Source organism: Xenia sp. Carnegie-2017, unplaced genomic scaffold (assembly GCF_021976095.1).
Source record: "Xenia sp. Carnegie-2017 unplaced genomic scaffold, XeniaSp_v1 HiC_scaffold_6, whole genome shotgun sequence".
Lineage (NCBI taxonomy): Eukaryota > Metazoa > Cnidaria > Anthozoa > Malacalcyonacea > Xeniidae > Xenia > Xenia sp. Carnegie-2017.
In genome coordinates this window covers 15,482,075-15,504,692 of record NW_025813526.1, presented here as the reverse complement: position 1 = coordinate 15,504,692, position 22,618 = coordinate 15,482,075, and the positions used below count along the sequence as shown (strand labels likewise).

The 22,618-nt window shown below is 31.9% G+C and overlaps 3 long non-coding RNA genes across 3 annotated transcripts; 2 read left to right on the top strand and 1 right to left on the bottom strand.

Annotated features, from left to right (window-relative positions):
• Positions 1-6,592: 6,592 nt before the first annotated feature.
• Positions 6,593-7,418, bottom strand: LOC124458122. Its single transcript, XR_006953019.1, has 3 exons — positions 7,156-7,418; positions 6,792-7,023; positions 6,593-6,614 (listed from the first exon to the last, which is right to left on the bottom strand). It is a non-coding gene; the product is annotated as an uncharacterized LOC124458122 (long non-coding RNA).
• A 1,193-nt stretch (positions 7,419-8,611) lies between these two features.
• LOC124458117 lies at positions 8,612-10,849 on the top strand. Its single transcript, XR_006953014.1, has 3 exons — positions 8,612-10,048; positions 10,119-10,195; positions 10,461-10,849. It is a non-coding gene; the product is annotated as an uncharacterized LOC124458117 (long non-coding RNA).
• A 389-nt stretch (positions 10,850-11,238) lies between these two features.
• Positions 11,239-13,457, top strand: LOC124458121. The gene is made up of 2 exons (XR_006953018.1): positions 11,239-11,414; positions 13,394-13,457. It is a non-coding gene; the product is annotated as an uncharacterized LOC124458121 (long non-coding RNA).
• The last annotated feature ends 9,161 nt before the right edge of the window (positions 13,458-22,618 follow it).

Here is a 22,618-nt window from a genome sequence, read left to right as displayed (position 1 = left end):
CTTGACCAACAATTGATTTCATTATTTCCTATGATGCCAATCCTTACACGAGGGTGTAAATTGGAGTCGTCAATGACGTTGATACCTTCTTTATTGCAGTTTTCTTGAAGAACGCTTTTTTTAATTAATGAGATCCATTTGCTTCGGTTTACATTGGTTTTGCAGTATTTTCCACCGGCAATGATATCGTACAATGATTTAGCTTGAAAATCGAAGCTGATAAAATTTGTCTCACCATCGAATCTCATTCCAACACATATCTTGTTTATCTTGGTGCTCCAGTAGGTAGGAAGTTTTGTCTCCAAATCATCCATTCCTGTTTTACCATATTTAAACCTTGTAACTATTTTTATTCTTCTAAAGCGATGAGTCGAAGTCAAATGTTTTCTAAAAAATTTTTTAAAAAATTAAGGCACAAATTGAGAATCCGGTTTACCAGTTAACATTTCCAACATTTATTTTAAAACCAATAATATTTCCAGTCATCAAAAAATAAATGATAAATATTAAACATGATACAACTACAAAATTATATAGATATGGATAAAATTTAACAATTATAAGGAAATAAGATAAATTAATGAAGAGCATGTTGCAAAAAGATATTGTGTTCAATCTGAAAACTTCAACATTGTGCTTAGAGTTAGGGCAGATTCAAGAATGAGATAAATCAAAGAAGCACTCCACATCAACAAAACTAGCCCTGACCTCAATGTTCAAGTTTTTAGATTAAAAACATTATTTAGTTTATATAACGCTCCTTATCAATTTATCGTATTTCCTTATTATTCTTATAATTTTTCCATATCTATATATTTATATTAATGTATCATATTACTTTTATATGAACTTTTTACTATTTATGTAATTATTCACTTATTCTGGAGATGGCATCATGAGATGCCTAAACACGTATATTTAAAAAAAACTCTTCGTCTATATTTATTGTAGTGCAGTTGTTGTATTTATTGCCTCGAATCAAGTTACATTTAAAACCCGTGCATGAGTGGTAATGACAAACGTTATGCAATGTTAATGACTTTTACTAATTAATGGAAATGAAGCTTAAGTTAAAACATCAAATTTAAAGATAAAAACGCAATAATTTTAAAAAAAATGATGCTCGTTAATGCAACTTAAATAGATTTTTATCATTCTGTTAATGCCTTCATTTTTCATTAAACACAAAAATTTATGTTGTTATACTACTATATTTTTTGAAGAAAATATTTAAGAAAATTTATTTGTACCTTATTCCCATCAATTTTCATCACTAGCGTCCAACCTTCTCCAGAACAACCAGATATAATTTTTTTACAGAAAACTTTGCTGTAGCCAAGCAAAGTTTTTGTTTTTACCAAGTAAACACCATCTTTTGAACTTTTGCATTTGTTTGGAATAAATAAACAAAACAATTTGCAATCTGCATTTGTTGCTAGAATTTATTAATATAATATTTTATGACAAGAAACGTTAGCAAACATCAAGTTATTTCAAACACTATCATTATATGTATTATATCGCTAAATTATCATGAACTTTACGCTTTAGATAATGTGTTTTCGTAAAAGAAATATTTCCAAAAACGCAACTGCTTTAAGAAAATATTTATTTTATCAAAGAGTTATATGTTTGGTACACTTAACTTTTTTAACTCAATAAAGACTTCAAGTTACCTCTTCATTTATAGTGTAAGGTAACTAGCTACGTTGTTATCATACCATACCTGCCATATTTCATTGCTTCTTTGCATGATGAAAAATTTAAAAAGTAAGTGCTACAAAGCGTTAGACATGCATCAATTAAATGTGGGATGACCTAAAAGAATACGTAATATGTCATATAAGGTGATGCACGAGTATGACTATACATCGGATATGAAAGGACATTGTTATGAACGCATAATATATAAAAAATTTTTTCTATATTTTTTTTAAAACGTTTGTTGAATTTAATGTGCTGAGTTTTTTGTGTTTATGAGCGCTCGACAAATGGTGCCATCAGTCATCAATAGTAGCAAGCAATAAATTGACGTCCAAATAAGCAAAGAAATTGAACTGTTAAAGTATCATTTGGAGCAAACAACCCAGCGATTTGAAGACATTCAATTGTGGAAAATAGAAACTGCTAACAATCGAAGCGAAGCAGTTTTCGACAAAATTTGCGACGTGGTCTTAATTTCAATATTTAGCTTTAAAGTGTTTATGAAACGAAATTTCATGGTTTTGTATTTTTATACAATTACAGAGTGTAAACCTTGAAAAGTGTCTAGTGAAAAATTTAAGGGATAAAAACGATTCTTTGGGAAAGAAAATCTCATTTAAAAATGACACTGTCGCATGAAAATTCAAATGAACTTTCTCTATTAAAAATATTTTGATTTTTATAATTTTGTATTGCGCTGTCATTGTTTACATGGGCAACACAACCAATGACGTCACGAGCTTCTTGAAACTAGTGTCCAGGGCACGGACATGTCACAAAACAATTTTTTTCAAAAACAGCAACTTCAACCACCTATATTTTTTTATCCATAGGAGTTATGAAAAAAGTTAAACCCTCATCATACTCAACGCATTCTAAACTTTTAATTCATAGCAAAAAATAATTAGGTAAAATTTAATTTCATAACCACTTGAAAGAAAATGAGTTTTAGTAAAATGCGCCGGTAGTTTTTTTACTTAGAATCGTTTTAAAAACTTTATCTTAATTATGAAATTATTGGAGGAAAAAAAGCCAATTCGACGTACTAAACTTACGTAATGAGGGAACTTTAACAACATTTTCACTTGTAAATTGGTACACATGATTCCACTTGAATACAACAGTACTTTTATTTAGACCAGTGGTGCATTTATCATTAATCAGCAACATAGGACTGGAATTCTCACAAACAACGTCATGATTCCACAAGTTTAAATAACTTATTTCACCAACAAATGACATATTTGGATTAAAAACACCATTCTCACATTCAAGTTTTTGACCAATAGCAACAACACCACCACCACGTAATAAAGGTAATGAATGATTGACCATAGTTTTGTTATAAATTGTAATTCCATCAAGAAATATTTTTTTACGAGTGCGACCAATTATGATGGCCAGGTGATGCCAGATACCGTCGTTGATTGCCGAAATGTTGAGTTCTCTATTATATAACGAAAACAAGTAAGTTTAAGGCAACTAGGATGATTTTCATTAAATAAAAAGCTTAATATTGTAACTGCATACTTCTGGAATTTTTTATCCAAAACAAGATATTTTTTGAGAATTCTTAAACGCTATTTTAATAGAATACAAATAAAGAAACTGGAAATTTTTTTTATAAACGAAAAATGTTTCATCACTTCACATTTTCAGTGTGTTCAGTTCTCACCAAATCCCCTCTTTTATACTAACTTTGGACCAAATTTCAATAAGGAAAATCATGCAACTTATCGTGAATAGCTAAGTTTCAAAACAGTGCATATCGAATTTTTAAATGTAAACTACCATATGCGGCCCAGAAATCTGTTTAAGTTTTTTTATTCAATCGATTTATGTAAATAGTAAATACATAATTTCATTTATGTGCAATATTTGACACGCTCACGAACTTGCGTAAATTCCTGGTTTGTATGATTTTAAAGGTCGTATATTTTAACTAGGTTAGCAACTCTTCACACGATATTACTGACCGTTAACACACACACTTTCACCAAACTGTAAATATCTTATAAGTACATGGCAAAACATGAAAATAAATACATTTCATTAATCACAAATAATTTTGCAATATTTTTGAAATTTTTTAGTACTCAAATGTATTTCTAAGTATACAAAAAATACGAATGTTTTAAAGGTTTGTGGCAAATATTTAGGAAAACCTATGCTTTGGTAACCTATCTATACATTCGCCATATTTTTGAATGCTCAGACGCTATGCAGACTGGCTTAATTTCTGTGAAAACAATTGAAAACATTTGTAGCCTATCTGCAATGTGTTTAAGCTTAAAAAATATGACGAATGTTTAGATATGTGTCCCCAGCATAGGTTTTACTAAATATTTGCAACAAACCCTTAAAACATTCGCATTTTTCGTATGCTTAGAAATACATTCGAATGTTAGAAAACTGCAAAAATATTGTAAAACAGTTCTTTATTAATAATACATATTTGTATTACGTTTTTTGCTATGTACTTATGTGATATTTACATTTTTGTGAAAGTTTTTGTGTTAGCACTCGGTAATTTTGTGTTGAGAGTTGCAAGCATTGTTAAAATAAAAGAACGTTTAAAGCATACAAACGTGGAAGTCACGCGAGATCGCTTGCGTGACAAACAATATACATAAATCCAGTGGCGTGCGGTCATGCAAGCGTAGGCAAGCGCCGCTTACCTAAGCATTTTACCGAACAAAAATTTTTTGGATCAATCTCTGAGCAAAATCAGTTTAAATTTTTCGGTTCTAAACAATGTCAATGTAATCTTTTGTCTAAATTGTCTTTATAGTTGAAATGCTTGCTATTTATACGCGATTTACTGTCGTGGTTTTCGGTTTCACTTTGCTACACTGGTAAGATGAGTCAAGTGTATTAAATTAAGTGGATTAAATTAATTATTTATTAACCAAGGCAAGCGCGCTTGCCTTCGGAGCTCAATTTGAACATTTGCGCATGCGTTAATCTAGATTTGGAGGCTTCTTATTCGAGGAATATCGAGAAAAGGCAAGCGGCGCTTCTAAGGGCGCCGCTTGATAGCGATTGGTCAACAGTCTTGTACGCTCGCAATTTTAAACACATATCAGCGCACGAATAATATTCTTATATTCAACACATTGGACATCCGAATTATTCACGCCGTTATTGTTATCGTTTATTAAAAGATGACTGAGAGCGAAAGGTAATGTTCTGATTTCTAATTCAAAGTAGTAGGTGCTTTACTGGTTATTTTATTATTTTCTGATCACAATGTGCGTAAACAAGCAGGGGCCGCAGTCTGCAGAGATATCGAAATGCACGCAAACGTGTGTTGTGGTAAAGTATGACTAGCATTATGACCAAAACACTATGCTCTTGTCAGTCTTGTGTCGTTGAATTCGTAAATTAATGACTAAAAGTAAAAGGTACAAGATACTAAATAATAAACACGACTCTCCAATATTCTGAAACGTACGAGTCAGTGCCAGACACATTTTGAAGAACGGGAGAACACGTTGCCATGACGTCATTATACCAAAATATAAACATTAAACAACGCCATGGCCTCAGTTTGTAACACACCGTGCCAATTTTGTACGCGAAACTGGCTGTTCTTAATTGTTATAATCACGACTGCTACAATACATTTCGCGCCTATTGTCTTGCAATTTATGTATGTAGAAGATATTATCTGTAGCATGTAATACAAGATTATGATATTGACAAGAGCTTCCTTTTGCGTAGTAGTTTTGATATTTGTATCAGGTAGATTTTAGCGTTATATATAAGTCTTTCGTATGAGCTCCGAACGTGAGTTCAATGTACTAGAACGCTATTAAATTTTGTGATTATTTTATTCACTAGCGAAGAAGTTATTTACAACAGTCGTGAGTGTTCTATGTGTTAGAATTTATTTACAGGCTTTTTATATATTTGGTTAAAGAAGGTGCAGTTATTACACAGCGGATAATGTACTTGAAGTTTGAGTAGTTTTACCTAATTATAAAGTTAAGTGCGTAAGTTTAAGTAGCGCGTTCGAGTAAGTGTAGGATTGGCTATTTCCTCTATTGCTAATACATGAATCTAGATGAGCAATATACGCACGTTATGTACGTCACTACAAGATATCATTTAACTGATGTAAGGTATAAAAGCCGCGAACCTCACCCCCAGCGCTTGCCTATTAAATTCGGTCACCGCACGCTACTGCATAAATCAAATAATATATTTCTTATATACACATATCGTTTGAATAAAAAACTTAAACAGACTTCTGGGCCACCTAAAAAACTTATGCAAAACAACCTAATGCAAATGTCGCGCTATAAAAATGAGTGTGTGTTGTGTTCAAAATGGCATTGTTTGTGCATTTCAACAAACTTTTGATTAATGAACGATGCAAATAAAGTAGTATGTTTATTCGCAACAACAGCAAAAATTTAATGTATTGTGTTTAGGTCTTCTGAAAATAAAAAATATTTCGTGATATAAGCTATTTAAAAGCTAACGAAACTCATACAATTTCAAATGTACGATTTTAAAGAGTTGTTGTTACTAAGAAAGAAACTAAACTATAACATTTTACTCTTACAAAATATGCTGGGACTGCATTATGACAACAAAGCAATTTCTTTCAACGCCAACAAAAACTTCATCTGGACTATCTTCTATAGCGTAAGAAAACACCGCCGTTCGTTGACTTGAGTTTATTTTTATCCAAAACATCAACGTTATCGCAGACATATTGGGCATCATATTATCCAATAGAATCACGTTCTCAACATTTGCATTTTTGAAGAGCAAATCGTAACTTTTTTTGCGTGCTAAGGATAAATTAAAATTTCTTATATTTACATCAAAATAAAAAACCACAGTGTATGTAAAAACCATCGAAACTTACACGATTGGACTTCGCATGTTTTATTGTACTCCTAAACAACAAAAATTATCATTTGTAAAGGAGAACATGCAATTTGTGTTTAAATAACCGATATTTTAAAATATTACATAACTAGACATACGTTTTTTTGACATAATACTTATGTATTCCTGAAGGAACATTTTTACCAACACAATTATTCTTCTATTGACTTAAAATTTATTTTTACCTTGAATGGGGCGTTGAAAAAAATGTAATCATAAAATCGATTATGTTTTAAATCGTTTTCATTGCTGTTGTTGAGTACACTATGTAACATTTCACAAAGACTCCAACGCCTTGACTTAACTTTCTCCTGTGGTTTATAGACCGACAACATGGTTCCTTAGCGCAAGAAACAATGCATTCTATCTCATTTTTCACATCAATTTTTTTGTATATATTGCTCCACAGTCTCCGATCTAGAAATGAACAACTATACTTCAAAGATAGTTTTGATAAAAAAAAAGAATTGTGTCTAGTTAAATGCAAATTTTCAATATTTGACGACAAACCCTATTTATAGCTAGTATTTTCTACATAACGTGTCTTACCTTTGTGTGAAGAATCGAAGCAAAAATTGAAACACATGATTTGATAAAAGTAGACAAAACACAAAAAAATCGTCAAGAGCATCTTTATACAGCATTTGAAAAACAAGTTGCCTCACATAAACATTGTAGTCAAAAAACAGCTTAGCTAAGTGAATCACTAAAAACAAATTAGTTTTCGATACGATCGCTTCTTTAAGTGCTTTTTTGTAATGAAATAATTATCTTATGTTAAATATTGTTTACTCGATCATACAGTGTAGTGCAAAAAATATTCCCTTTGTAATCTGTTCTACTCAAAATTTAAAAAGTTATGCCTTCAAAACGTTTATTAAACACGTAATGTTTAACTTAAATTGCAACTTGTCATTCACAAATGCTGTTAAATAATTTTTGTGAATTTACCTAAGTTAAAATAGTGTGCTCACATTAAGCAAAAAATGTAACAAAGGGCATCAATAATTCAACATTTACAAGTAAAACACTCAATGCTATAAACAAACGAATAAATATTGTTTGTTTTCTCTTAATAGCTAATTTTTCATTCATTTCCATTAAAATGACACTGTAAGAAAACTCTTATTTATGCCCTAAAAATAGCATTAGACTGCTTTGCAAAGAATATTTTGAAATTAGTACGGAAATAAACAATTTTCTGCTTTACTCAAAAGCACTGTCTTAATTTCAAAGGCTAAATCTCAGTAAATGCAGCATTTAAATATTTGAAAATTGTAAAATACATGGCAAAATTTCTTCTTATAATGGAAGTTGCCTGTCGTTCGAAAAGTCTTGATTGACTTACTTTTGTGACGTCATGCAAAGCACTTGTCAATAGAAGATATATATACCAAATACCTTCGATGATATGATAATTCTGCTAGAATCGGATTTTTGCAGACAGACAGGGTCCATTTAGAGGCAACTTACAACCGACATAGCAAAAAGATGATTTGAACAAGTTAAAACGTTTTCTTCACGGATACATTAAACATTACACCTTGTTCTAATATTTGAGAAAAAAGTTTTTGCTGATAGGTGGATTTTAACAAATGAATCAAAGGGAGGAAACAATTTTTGCGTTTGCATTTAAAGTTACAAAATAAGAAGCATTTCTCATCCAGGGGACATTATAAACTAGTAAATTTAAATTGTCATAACAGCGCGTTGTTTACGTATACAAGGCGTCGAATTATATTAAATACTAAGTTAAAATAACTCGCATTACTAAAATGACGTCAAAAGCTAATGAGACAACAATATTTTTATAAATTGAACAAAACTATGTCTAAATCTAGCACAAATGTTTCTCTTAAGTAGCTAACTTATTGCGTATGTCACTTTTTAATTCATAAATAAAACTACAAAGGCATTTAGGTTCACATTATTTGAGCCACTTAAAGACAACAAATTTTATGAACAATTTTTCTTGCGTCCTTCAATTAAATTTGAAAAAGTATACTCAAGTGAAATTATTTTAAAAGAAAAGCATAATTCTAAAGAAGAATTAACCTTTACTAAACGGTATTTGTTTTTGGACTGCCTTATCCAAACACACGGGAGATAAGCGAGATTTAAGTGAAGTGCTCAAAACATGAGCCGAAGGCGAGTACTTTTGTACCGCTTTTCTTAACTCGAGCAACATTCCCAAGAGTTTGGAAAAGCATTTTAATCAATGAAAACCATTTAGTGAATGTTTTATACAATAACAACAAGAGAAGAGTGTTAACAACATGAGATTGTTCCTAAAAATACATCACTTTTTTTAAATGTTTATCCATATAATAAAGTAAATTTCAACCAAATGTTTAATTTTAAGAACTAGGATGAATCCACTACTCTTCATATTGCAGTACAGGATCGAAATGTCGAAGTCCTTAAATTATTGCTAGAACATGATTATTCCATGATAAACTGCGAGACTAAAGATAAACGGACAGCACTGATGGAAGCTACCTTACATGGCAAGAAAAACGTTTTGGAATGTTTACAGGACAACAAGGCAGCCATTACAAACGATTATGAAATCATTAACTGCATGAATTTGGCCATTTAAAGGGGTGATCAAGATAGCGCTATGATACTAATGTGTCATAATAGTAACCTTAATTACCATGTGTTTTCTTTAAAGCAAAAGATATTGCATACCTAAGTTCACAATGTAAGAAAAGTGTTACTTTATCAGTATATTCGTTGAATAAGAATGGCTCTTGCTTATAACGCATTTCTTTTAATAAACTTTAGAAAACGAAAATTTAAGAACTTTGATTTTTGTTTTCTGGTTTTGGAAAAATCGTTTCACGATCCTGATTGCAAAGTTGGTTTCCGAAAACATGTCAGATGTGGCTTATCAAGCTGTTTGTAACAGCATGATTTCCACAGGTGACCCAGAATATGATAACTATACAGTTGAATACGACTTCATATGTTTACAAGGTAGTGCCAAAGGTATGTTCACTCTGTTTTTATTCTCTTCTTCACATCGTTCTTTACTGTGCCATTCATTAAAAAGAATAACATCTTCATATAAATATGTTTTATAACTTTTATTTTACCTGCATAGTGCAATATGAAGTCTACTAAACGTAAGCCTAGCACACATGGCTGTCAAAGCGATGGTGGATAATAAAAGCAACAAATGTCTTTCTCATCCTGTCTGCTTGAAATATCTTAAAGAAAAGTGAAGAAATAACACATGGAAATATTACACACTTGAATTGTTTATGTATCTTGTGTTTTTACAATTTTTTTAACTTCTATGCATTTAGCATTCCCAGCTATAAGACAACGCTTTTAAACAAAGATGATAGTTCAACATATAGCATTCCTAACACGACACGAGGTATTTTTAACAAAACAAATGGCATTCCTGTTTATGAGAAAACATCTCAAGACAACGGTAATCCAGTGCATACACATCTAGTCAACAATAAAGTTTCTTACGATGTGTTTTTTATTTCTAACACTAGATAATGCTTCCTTGACAATGGCAATGGCAGTTCGTTTGTTTTTTTCTGGCTATGGTTGCATTAGAGAATTTTGTCAAGTGAGATTAAAAAACATTGATTATTTTCTTCTTTGTTCTTTCTATAAATTATCTTCAGTAATGAAAAAGGTACGTAAAGTCTTTTTTTGAGTGAATATTTAGCTAAGCTAAGTTGATTTTTTTGCCTTTCCCACGTAAGTTATTAGTTCTGTTTTTGGACAAAAATAGTTTTTAGTTTGGTTTTAATAGTTTTTTTCAAAAATGTCAGTTGACATACGTATTAGTGATCTCTGATTTATTACAATTTATTTTTGTTTTTCTATAGGTAGTTCTTTACAAATTGCACTTCTTTATCTACGACATGAACTTTTTGAATGTGTTCTCTACATATACACAGTCATTTTTCCTCGACGATTTCTCAGTGAAAAGCCTGTTCCATAGCATTGTTTTCTACACGGCTTTATCTGGTTACAAATTTCACCCAATTTCCATACTTTAGTGTGCTGATTTATACAATAAGAAGAATGGAATTCACATTATGCATGGTTTACATATCACTTAAACATCAAAATAATTTTTGGTAACACTGCGAGAAGTGTTGGATTGAGTTGTGTAAGCTTTACAATTAAATGTTATGACGATTAAAATTTTGTGGTCTGTAAAACCATACTATCTTTATACATGTTGATATAAAAAGTTTTTTGTTTCTGTTCACATCTGTTTAGAAAAAAATTTAAAGTGGTTATATCACGAATTTTAGCCCCCCTTTTTTATGAGCTTAATTGAAAATTTGGATTATTTGAAGAACTATGACATGTCGCTGGACTTAAACAGATAAATATAAGTTGCTTAATTTTGCCTCCAAATTCGGGTTCCATTTGCGAATTTTTTACGACGCCATATTGATACTTGTGACGTAGATAGTTGAACACGTCTGTTTCCGTCAATATAATGTTATATTATAGAAGGTGATTTTGTTGTCGTTTTTCTTGTCTTAAAAACAAATAATGACAGTATTTTCAATAAAATACTAAAAAACAAGTTGTCCGGAAAGTATGGCCTCAAATCACTGCTCAGATAACTCGAATTCGATGTCTGAATGCGTATCTGATTCGAGCTCGGAATCCGTGGGTTATGTTGAGCATTTAAACGACTTCGCATATGACGATGAACCCCTCGAAGGAGATGGTGACGAAACACATACTCCAGATGATCCCGATGGAACTCTCCCTGCGATATTAGAACAACGAAGTGATGGCGTAATTCCACTCGGTGTATGGTAAGTTGTTATTTTCTCCTGTTTGTAATATACATAAAGTTACTTAATAAACCACAATGCTCCCACGTCTCAGATGTAATTGTCAATGCTGTCATAACGATTTGTTAGAAGTCAAATTAGAGTTCAGATGCTGAGAGGAAATAGGACCAGCTTTGCAGAAAATGACATTCGATGGCAGCATTGAGAAAATATCGTACATAACACAGCAATACGTTTATTAACATACCAGATATCATTAAAGTGCTTTGTTTCTTTTTTTCGTTTCGGATCAACTTTGCAATCCCTTTGTGCCTGTCACTGATAAAAACATCCATGGTAACCGCAGATTTCTCAAGAGACTGAAAAGATCTTTTTGCTCCCTCCAGTTCCATGGCATTACTGCTACCAACTTCACTGGCCTGCTTAAAAATCAAAATGCTTCCATCATTGAAAGTAAAAACACTACAAACAATGATTTCTATCATTCGATAATACCTGAAGCAATTCAAAATGAGCCAGCTTTGATGTTGTGTTGCTCCGAATTGTGTAGACTCCATATTTCACACTGTGCACAAATGTAGTTAAAAAACCATACAAATGCAATTTTTAGGTATGCAATCAAATGTTGAAAATACATTTCTTGTGATGATAAAAAGAAGCACACTGTATAATAATTTCCAGAAATTTATTAACTTTTATTAATAACGTTATGTAATTTAAAAAATGGATTTTAAAAATTAATCCAAACTTTGTAGTTATAATATTATAAATTTCAAAAATATATTGAACTAGTTAGACCAGCCTTATCAGAGAATTGAACTCTGGACCCCTGGTTTATTAGACCAGTGACTGTGATTTTGGAGAAAGTTTTGTGGAAAATGATATCTCTGAGTTTAATACATTGAAAACGCTGCGAATAGTTTTATTTTGTTTTGTTTCTTCTGTTTCTGTCAATCATCATTATGAATTCGAGTCAATCATCATTATGAATTCAATCATCATTATGAATTCAATCATCATTATGAGTAACGAGTTCAAGCATAAAATAAGCAAATCAAACCCTTTTATACTGTGAGTAATTGGAATTTTTTGAGAAAGCAAATAGTTCTTATAAATGAGAAGCCTATATAGGAGAATCTTCTTTAACTTTAATTTCAGAAATATCACTTTGATTGAAAATATAGAACAGTCTATATGCTCACTGCCTTATAATGATTGAAGAAAAGAGAATAAGAGCAGTCTTCTGAGGTGAATAAACAACAGGAAAGAAAAACAGTCTTTACATTTCCCTTAGATATCAACATAGATAGCGAAAGTTAGTGTAGGTAGTTTTAAGTCAAAATTAGAATGCAAAAAAGATATTAACGCTACTTAAAAAAGCTAATACGCCCAAAAATAATTTAAAGGAAAGCTTAATCAATCGTGCAAGCTTTTTTAACTATAGGTTTATTTTACCAAGTCAGAAATCACAGTTTTTCAACTACTAAAATAATAAGATGTCAAGTCTAACGATGGTAGTTGAATGAAAAGATTTTATTTTGGAGGTTTGAGATTAAGAGAAACACTATATTAATAGCCTCCAATATCAACGCCAAATACGTCGGTACAACGTATTTGTGAAAAAAAAGGATAAAACTTCGACATAAATCTCAACCTTTAGTAACTTTTTTTTTCTGTGAATATAAGATAACTTAACTCAAATATTTTTTAAGGAGTTATTAAATGAGAACAAAAACAGTCTAAATTTACAACGCTATTGTAAAAACTAAAATATAACGTGAATCAGTGTTAGCATAATTAATGATCTTATGTAGAGCAATGTCTCTTCTCTAGGCAAAAATGATAATTGATTTAGAAACAAAGATGCACAGCTTTAAAAATTGTCTTGTTTGAATAGCAACAGCTTTTTAAAACCAACTGCAGATTGGCTGAAACTTCGAGACAAAACTTTTGTTACATGAATTGGAAATAAATTTATGGGTCTGACCTCATTTCAACAGTTTTAGAAAAAGCATGAAAACAACGACCTATTGCAAGTGGAAATTACAATGGTGAAACAGGAACTTAAAAGGATGAAAGAGAAAGTTAAAGTAAAAAATAAAGGATGACAAAGACTTTACTAAAAAGATAAGAGACAAACTTAAAATGATGAAAGACAAATTGATAAAGACATGATGGGCATTGAGAAAGACAGGTCTCAAGAAATCCAAGCCCATTACTAGACTTCACTTTGGAAAAGGGGTGAGTATTAATACATTAAAGTGTACCTGGCTGATTTCTTTTGGAAATGAAATTGTTTTAAAAACCAAATAGATCACTCGTAATAAATAAAGTACTTTAAGTCACCTGTAACTGAGTTAATGATGATATGGGAAATACAATGGCGTAGCCAACTTGTAAATTTGTGACAAAAATTTTAAATTGACGTTATATATGTCGACATTATATATTGAGAGTATATTTGAAATCTCTTCAATGTAATTATTTTTAACAGATATCAACTTTTTTATCTGTTGGCAAGTAGTTGTCAGTTATTTTCTCTCTTTTAAAACATGATTCTTTACTTTAATCTTCTTAAAGTAAATGGTTTAAACACGGGAGTATCGTTACATGTTTGTAAATGTAGATCATCCAGGTTGGTATAGTCCTGAGAAGGATTGTTTTTGTTGTTGTTGACTGACGTTTCGACAGCCTTAGCGGTAGTCATCTTCAAAGTCAAAAGAATCTGAATATGACTACGTCCAAGGTTGTCGAAACGTCAGTCAACAACAACAAAAACAGTCCTTCTCAGGACTATACCGACCAGGACGATCTACATTTAAAAACATGTAATCTTCTTGCCGCATCAAATTACTTAAGGACATAGTGCAAGTGTCTTTCAAAATAAATGTTAATTTCGTTTAGAACATGCACTTAACAATATCTACTTTAAAAAACAATAATGAAATAAATGTGATTAGTTAGTTTTCATAATGTGATGTATGACGACATCTGCCAGATCTCTTGTGAACGACAACTCATGATGCATGTTGTTTTGTTGCGTTGGATTTGTTCTTGCAAGATTGCTATTAATAAAACTCTATAAGCCCTATATTGAAGACGAAGAAAACGTTTTACTACGATTAAAGGAATTTCAAACCCAGTTAGGCGACCACACTGGCCGACAAATTAAAACGGATTAGATTTAATATGACGACTTTTGTGAAAATCGAAGAATTTAATGGCAATAATAAAGAATAGCGACATTTTGTCGATTTTAAGAATCACTTTTCAGGGCAAAGATATGGAAGACGAAACCAAACACCGATCGACTTTTTGGTTGGCGTAGGGACAAAACGTATAAGTTGATTCAAAGTTTGGTAGCCATCGTTGTCCTCAAAACTAGGAGTTACGAAGAGCTGGCGCTACTGGTACAGGATATAACTACAACCGAAGCCATCTGAACCATTCACAGAGAATAGTACAGCGTTTAAAATTCAACACTAGATGCCAAAACCAGAGTAGGATCTTTTCAATGTTAATGGCAGAATTAAAGCGTCTAATCAGAGGATCGCGAATTTGGTCGAAATTTGGACGAAATGTTGCGAGATTGACTTGCTTGTTGGACAAATTACCATAAGATTCAATAGCGATTATTAGCTGAAGCAAAACTGACCTTAAAGTGAGAACTTGACCTTGCTTTTGCTATTTAAACATCCGAGAAGGTCGCTTCAAAGGATCATTGACGTAGTGGACGTGGTTGTCCTGCTTCACGTTTCATGTATAATTTGGTAAGCCAAAAACGGAATGGTTGAGAGCCCTTTGGGAAAATGTTATTGTATACTTGCCTGTCAATTGAACCCTTCCGTTTAACTTTCTTAGGAGTCGTTGTAGTTTAGCTTCTCGGGTCAGTGTAGGATTTTCATCAAGTGGTGTGAATTTTGTTGTGTTTAATATATATATATTTTTGCTTATTATAGAAAAATCAAATGAAACCTTTGAAAAAATTGTTTTCTAACAAGTTTTGAAAAAATTTGCTAAACATTACTCAAACAAACATGGTTGAATATAGTTCGCAAACCTTACTTTAAAAAGAAAGTACATCTACAGCTAGTTCTACATAAATCAAATTAAAAATATATATAGCCTGAAACAAGAACAAGTGTGGTTCCTATTACCACTATTGTAATTAAGGAACAAAAATGTATCCCATTGATTTAAGCTCTATTATCGGTTTTCCTGTACAATAAGCTGAGTTCCCGCAGCTGTTGATTTGAGGTATTTGCCCGCAATAAATACCGTTGTATGGACCACCAAAACCAATGAAAGAGTTGCTTGTCCCACAATCGTTTTCATTATTTCCCAGGATACCAATCCTTACACGAGCATGTAACCCTCTTTCTGCCTTTGCGTTGATACCTTCTTTATTGCAGTTTTGTTGAAGAGCACTGTATTTAATTAATGACATCCATTTGCTTCGGCTCACATCGGTTTGGCGGTATTTTCTATCGGCAATCATATCGTACAAAGATTTAGCTTGGAAATCGAAGCTCATAAAATTTGTCTCACCATTAAATCTCATTCCAACACATATCTTGTTTATTTTTGTGCTCAAGTAGGTAGGAAGTTTTGTTTTCAAATCATCCATTCCTGTTTTACCATTTTCAACCTTGTAACTATTTATATTTTTTCAAAGCGATGAGTCAAAGTCAAACGTTTTCTAAACAAAATTTGTAAAAGTTAAATAACGAATTAAAAATTATGTTCAAAGTTAAACATTTCTAACTTTTATTTTAACTACAATAATATTTCCTGTCTCCAAAAAAATAAGTTAGTTGTATTAGACATGAAATGATCTGAGGTATTATATCCTCTACCATACAACGACAAATCGATCTTCTGTAACTGTCTCAATGTTAACACAGGCGGAAATCACATTGTGACGATTGTGGCACTTACTGTCTTTCCTTCCACAGTAAACTCTTTACTCATTGTAATATTAAGTTTATATCAAGAATGTGAAATGAACTAAATATACAAAAATTCAAAAAATTCAACCTAAAGCCATAGCAGTTCTACTTGTTAATTGCACATGTAATGTGAGGTAATAAAAACAAATCTCCTTCAATGCTTGCATCAACAATAATTTGATGCGACTCTTAGTTCGTAAACCAAAGCGTGCAATATGCTTCCATTGCATTTTTGCACGCATGAAGAAACTATACGCTTAATTCTTCATACAAATAACACGAGTGACCATACAAGTTAACTTAAGTGAACATGCTGACATTAAAAGTAGTTTCATTTTTCAGAAGGAGAAGTTTCTCATTTACTGATGTTTGTGGTTTTGGTAAATTAAAACCATGTGAAGCTAACTAACAACTGAACATAAGTACAAATCATTAATGTTTATACAAATTTAATGTAAATGGAACTTTAAGTGAAGTAATGTCACTTTAAGAAAGGTAATTACTCTAGCTAAAGACCAAGAAATATTAATCAAAAATTGTGTTCTAATATTCAGCAAATAAAGCAATAATTATACAAAATAAGCAATTTAATGTAATAACTGCAAATTTAATCAGCAACAGTTTGACATAGCAGAGATATAATCTACAATAATAACAGGACCAACCAATCGCCATGCTACCAAATATAAGTGCGAAAAAAAAAGAGGAAATCCAACGAAACAAGAGAACTGAACATTTAAACAGCTTAGCACAAAGGAAACAAATTAGTCTCTAAACAACAAAACAAGACAGGTAAGGCCCAACATAATGCGAAACAGTTCAGTTGACATGAAACAACGCAAAATGCAGAAAACCAACAAAGGAGCAAAAGACAGTCCAAAAGCTCACGAATCAAAGCAGTAAAAGACACAAAACGATATATGCCGCCAATTAAATCAACATCTTCAAAACTCACGTTTTGAGATGCAAAATCGTAAGGCCATTGAATAAGATGATGAAAGACCAGCGAAAGAAGACAACTGAATGCCGACAACACAATATACTTAAAGACAAGAATCAGACCTGCAAAAAAACAGCAAACTATAGAAGAGGAAAGAAGCAACGAGCGCATGCAGAAGGAGAGAGAGCCAAAAGGAAAATCCTGTTTAAAATTATCTGTGCTTTATAAAAAATGTTCATGTTAATTATTATTCAAGAATATGTCAACGTAATGTCTCGTATTGTGTACTCTGAAAGATTAAATGTACAATGGCACGAGTACAATTGTTTTGTATACAGGGTGTATTAAAAAAATTCGAATTTAAATTTGGTGTTGAACTAGGCAGAATAAAATTGGAAAGTCATTTGTTTTTTCCTCTTTCGTTAGCCCTTACGAAAATTATCAATAGGATCTTATTAGAATTCCAATAGGAATATAAGATTCCTGAAGGAAATCCTATAAGAAGGCAGAGTGAAATCGTTTTTATTCCGATTCCGATAGGAAATATATTAAGAAAAAGATGTCACTTTTAAAGCCTATAGGAATATTTAAATTCTTGTAGGAAATCCTATAGGAAGGCAAAGTGAATTCATTTTATTCCGATTCAGATAGGAAATATATTAAGAAAATGGCGGCAATTTTAAAGGCTATAGGAATATTTAAATTATTGTAGGAAATCCTATAGGAAGACCGACTCAATTCATTTTTATTCCGATTCCTATAGGAAATATATTAAGAATATGGCGGCAATTTTAAAGCCTATAGGAATAATTAAATTCCTGTATGAAATGCTATAGGAATCCATAATGGATTTGTTTTGCAATTCCAACTGGAAATCCTTTAAGAAAATAGTGGGAATTAAAAACCTATATGAATATTAAAATTCCTATAGGCTTGGCGCCTTCAAACTATTAGTTGATGTAAGTGTGGACATTGTACTTTGTCGAAAAAGGCAATCGAGTGTTTTTGTTGCTACGAAAGAGCGCTTGACTACGATGAGTATGAGGCTTTGCTAGGCCAAACAGAAACTCAAGGAGAGTATTGCTTGACAACACACCAAGAATTTATGGACAATATGCTGCCAGAAAGTGTGTTAAAGATAGACGTGTGTCGGTATTTTGAAGAAAACTGGTCCCTGTCTGATGAGGATCTGGAGAGAATACACAAGCTGTATCGATTAGTCGCATATCAAAGACGTTCTAGGTGGATTTTTCAAATTTTGGGAAGAAACATGAAAACCATTTCCTGTTTGTGTTTATGCTAGCATACGAAAACGCTTTGCGTCACCAGACGGACTTTATACGCATTTTTAATTTGCCAAAATATCAAAACGGTAATATCTTAATTTATTTTTTAAAAAAATTATGTTTGAACTCTACTCTCGATTAATACACTTTGCCTCTCTACATTTGCATTCATTTTGACATAACAATCCCAATGCTCTACAATCACACTTTGATGTGGCAAATTTTCCTTTACATTTACAAATATTTGTGTGAGGTCTGCTCCTTGTGAACTTTCGGGTATAGCTGGTGTACTATATCTCGCTTTTTTGTTGGCTACAATTTGCTCCTTTGAGGGTCTGTCCTTTCCTGCTAAATATTGTTCAACAAGGGATTGTGGTTCAAGAGCTAGCATCATATCTGCATGAGCTTTAACCTTCTTCAAAGTCGAGTACTGGCTTCTTAGTTTTACGACCTCATTCAATATTAACTGCACATATCCTAAATAGGATAATTATTTATTGCTCTAGAGAAACTATCACCAAAACGTATTAGCCTTTCGATAATACTACTATTTTTTATCACAAAAGACCGTAAATTTAAAGTATTAGACAAATGTTCTTTGACGTTCTTTGTTATGTTCTGCAATTGCGATGCCATATCATTTTCAAAGGTTTGTCACAAACTGTGCAAAAGTAAAAAGAATGAGTGATCCACCCAAAACTTGTATTCATTCATAAGTTATAAAGTTAATTGAAAAATGTACTTGTACATTGTGCACGCAAACAAGCACGTAAAACATTACGGATATACGAAACAGTACAGTCAAGAACAAAATACAGCGGCTTAAACATTGTCCTTTAACTCTTACAATTAACAGCAATTTTTGGCTGTTCTCCTGCATTTAAAAGAATTGTTTGACATAAAATTAAATATTTATAGCATACTTCCGAAATACAAAGAAATTGCTGCATTTCGATTAAAACTATATACATTCATTTAGTTTGCAATGAAGTATATCTTAATCTTATTTTAATGAAGTATAACTTTTACGATTTGGTTTGGTTTTGCATTTCCATGATGAAAATGAGACAATTAAAACGTCAAGTATTGCCTGTATAACAGTTACTAAATAACAAAAATATATCTCGTAGCTCGAACTTGTTTGTTATTATTACTCCAAGTAACAAAATTACCACAGCTGTTCACACCGCAAGATTTATGTTCATAAGATCCACCAAAGCCAATGAAAGAGCCAGGTGTAGTACAGTCGTTTTCATTATTTCCCAAAATGCCAAGATTTACACGAGCGGTTTTACTATCTTCTCCAACGACGTTAAAGCCTTCTCCATCACAGTATTGTTGAAAGGAGCTGTTTTAACTAATGTCAACCATTGGCTACGACTCAAATTGGTTTTCCTATATTTTCCGTCAGCAATGATGTCGTATAAGGACTCAGCTTGCATTTCAAAACTTATGAATTTTATTGTACTGTTTACTTTCATTCCAACACACATCTTCTTTATTTTAGTGCTCCAGTAAGTAGGAAGTTTTGTTTCAAGGTCATCTAATCCAGTTTCACTTTTTTTCCGTCATATAACTCTCCTTGTTGCTCCAAAGCGATGAATTATATCGAATCGTTTTCTAAGTTTAATAATTTCGTATCATAAACGAACGAAAAATTTTTTGAAAAAACAGTGTTTATTTTGTGCATTAAAATAAAAAGAGTATTTGAAATATATAATGTGAACATCAAAATTCCATCCATCAAAATGCAATAAATAATGATAAATTAATTCCATTTTCACTATCTTGATCGTATTGGTAATAATGCCCATTATAACTCACGATGTAAGCAATTTTGGCGATGATTGGTCAATTACCTGCAGATAATTCTCGACATCTGTATTTATGATGTCACATCTACGGATAATAGTTTCCACAATTATTGACGCCATTGAAAAAGGGTTTTGAAAAATAAAATAATAGCGATGTTTACCGTAATTTCTAAACACAATAAGCGAAAGCTTTTCAGCAAAAAGTATGGAAAAAACACTAAAAAGCAAAGAAACTGCTTTTGAACATATTTACAGCATAATAAAGCGCGAAGGCCTGTAATAAACAAGTTTTGTTTCAGTAAAAATTAGCAAAGTTGTAAAAATGTTTTGCGTTTATCAGTTTTAATAATATTTCATTTAGTTAAAATGAATAATAAAACAATTATTGAATTCGTATTTCACATGATATCAAATATTATTCAGACCTCGGTCCTTGTTATCGGCCACAGCTTCGCTTTGGAAGATAACGTTGACCTCAGTCTGAATAATTCTTTATATCATGCTCAATCTCGTCCAATAATTGCTATTAACACGTTGATTGCATATTTTTAATCTTTGCTTGCACAGACCGATGACAACTCGTAAACCAACCAAAATATTTCTTAGATAGTTTCATGCGCCAGTTTTACGCATAATACGTAAAATGAAACACGATTTACTGAATAATGTATTTCTAAATATAATACGCAAATCTAACCAAAGACTGCTCTCCCCAGTAGACCAATTTAGTGCCTGATGGGTGTCTCATTAACTTTGAAATATGTCATAGGCAATCGCAAAGAGAGTGTTGACCTGATCATCGTCTTCTATTAAAATATTTTAGTAGAAAAAGTTAGTGAACAAAGTCATTATGTTTTGACAGCAAAATGCAATTTGGGAATTTAATGGTTTAAAGTCAAGAATAAGTTTTGAAAGTCGTGGAACTGTTGTATGGAGTTATGCAGATAATGTTATAACCATTGTCAACCATTATAATTGTTAGCATGTTCGTCATATGAATGAAGTAAAAAATCAACTTATTACGTTGCCTTTTTTCGGACAAAAGCTGCTTGTTTGATGGGGTTACAGATAATGGTTTTTTTAAGGTTGGCACAGCATTGCTCTTTAACCGTACTCGAAATGACTCCTCGCACTATATTTGTTGAAGAAATATTTTGTGCACCCTGTTTCGTACGCGTCTTCAGCAAAATGGAGCGAGCAAATTCTACTGTTCGCCAATGGCTTGAGTGATTTCCTTTTGCAAAAATCAATCCATATTTTTCTTCTCTTCTGCTGTGCTTCTGATTTTCCATGAGGGAACTGAAAGAAATGAACATCATTCTTCTTATTATTTTAAAGTCGCTGTTGCAACCGTACACCGAGCAATACATGTTTAGAAAAAAATCTAAACTGAAATATACCTTTCTAATTATGAGCAGCATTTCATTGTGCATCAGCTTTTATAGCCAATGCATTGTGACAACAAATCCGTGCAGCGTGTTCGTGAAAGCTAACTCCCATTCCCGGAAACAGACGCAGCTATTCCGTTAACTCTAATTTTACGGATATCTTTGGTGTGTACTTGACGTTCATGTCATCAATCTAACAAGCATATTAGGTATTTTCCGTCTGATGTTATCACGAAAGACCGTAAATTTAAAGTCTTAGACACGCTCTTGGATTTTCTTTGTTACGTTCTGCAATTGCGATGCCATATCATTGTCGAATGTTTGTCACAAACTGCGCAAAAGTAAAATGCATGAGTGATCCATCCAAAACTTGTATTCATTCACAAGTTATAAAGTTAACTGAAAAGTGTACTTGTACATTGTGCACGCAAACACGCACGTAAAACATTACGGATAAACAAAACAGTACAGTCAAGAACAAAATATAGCGGCTTAAACATTGTCCTTTAACTCTTACAATTAACAGCAATTTTTGGCTGTTCTCCTGCATTTAAAAGAGTTGTTCGACATAAAAACTAAATATTTATAGCATATTTCCGAAATACAAGGAAATTGTTGCATTTCGATTAAAACCATATACATTCATTTAGTTTGCAATGAAGTTTATCTTAATCTTATTTTAATGAAGTATAACTTTTACGATTTGGTTTGGTTTTGCATTTCCATGAGGGAAATGAGACAATTAAAACGTCAAGCATTGCCTGTATAACAGTTACTAAATAACAAAAATATATCCCATAGCTCGAACTTGTTTGTCATTGCTACTGTAAGAAACTTGTAAACTTGCG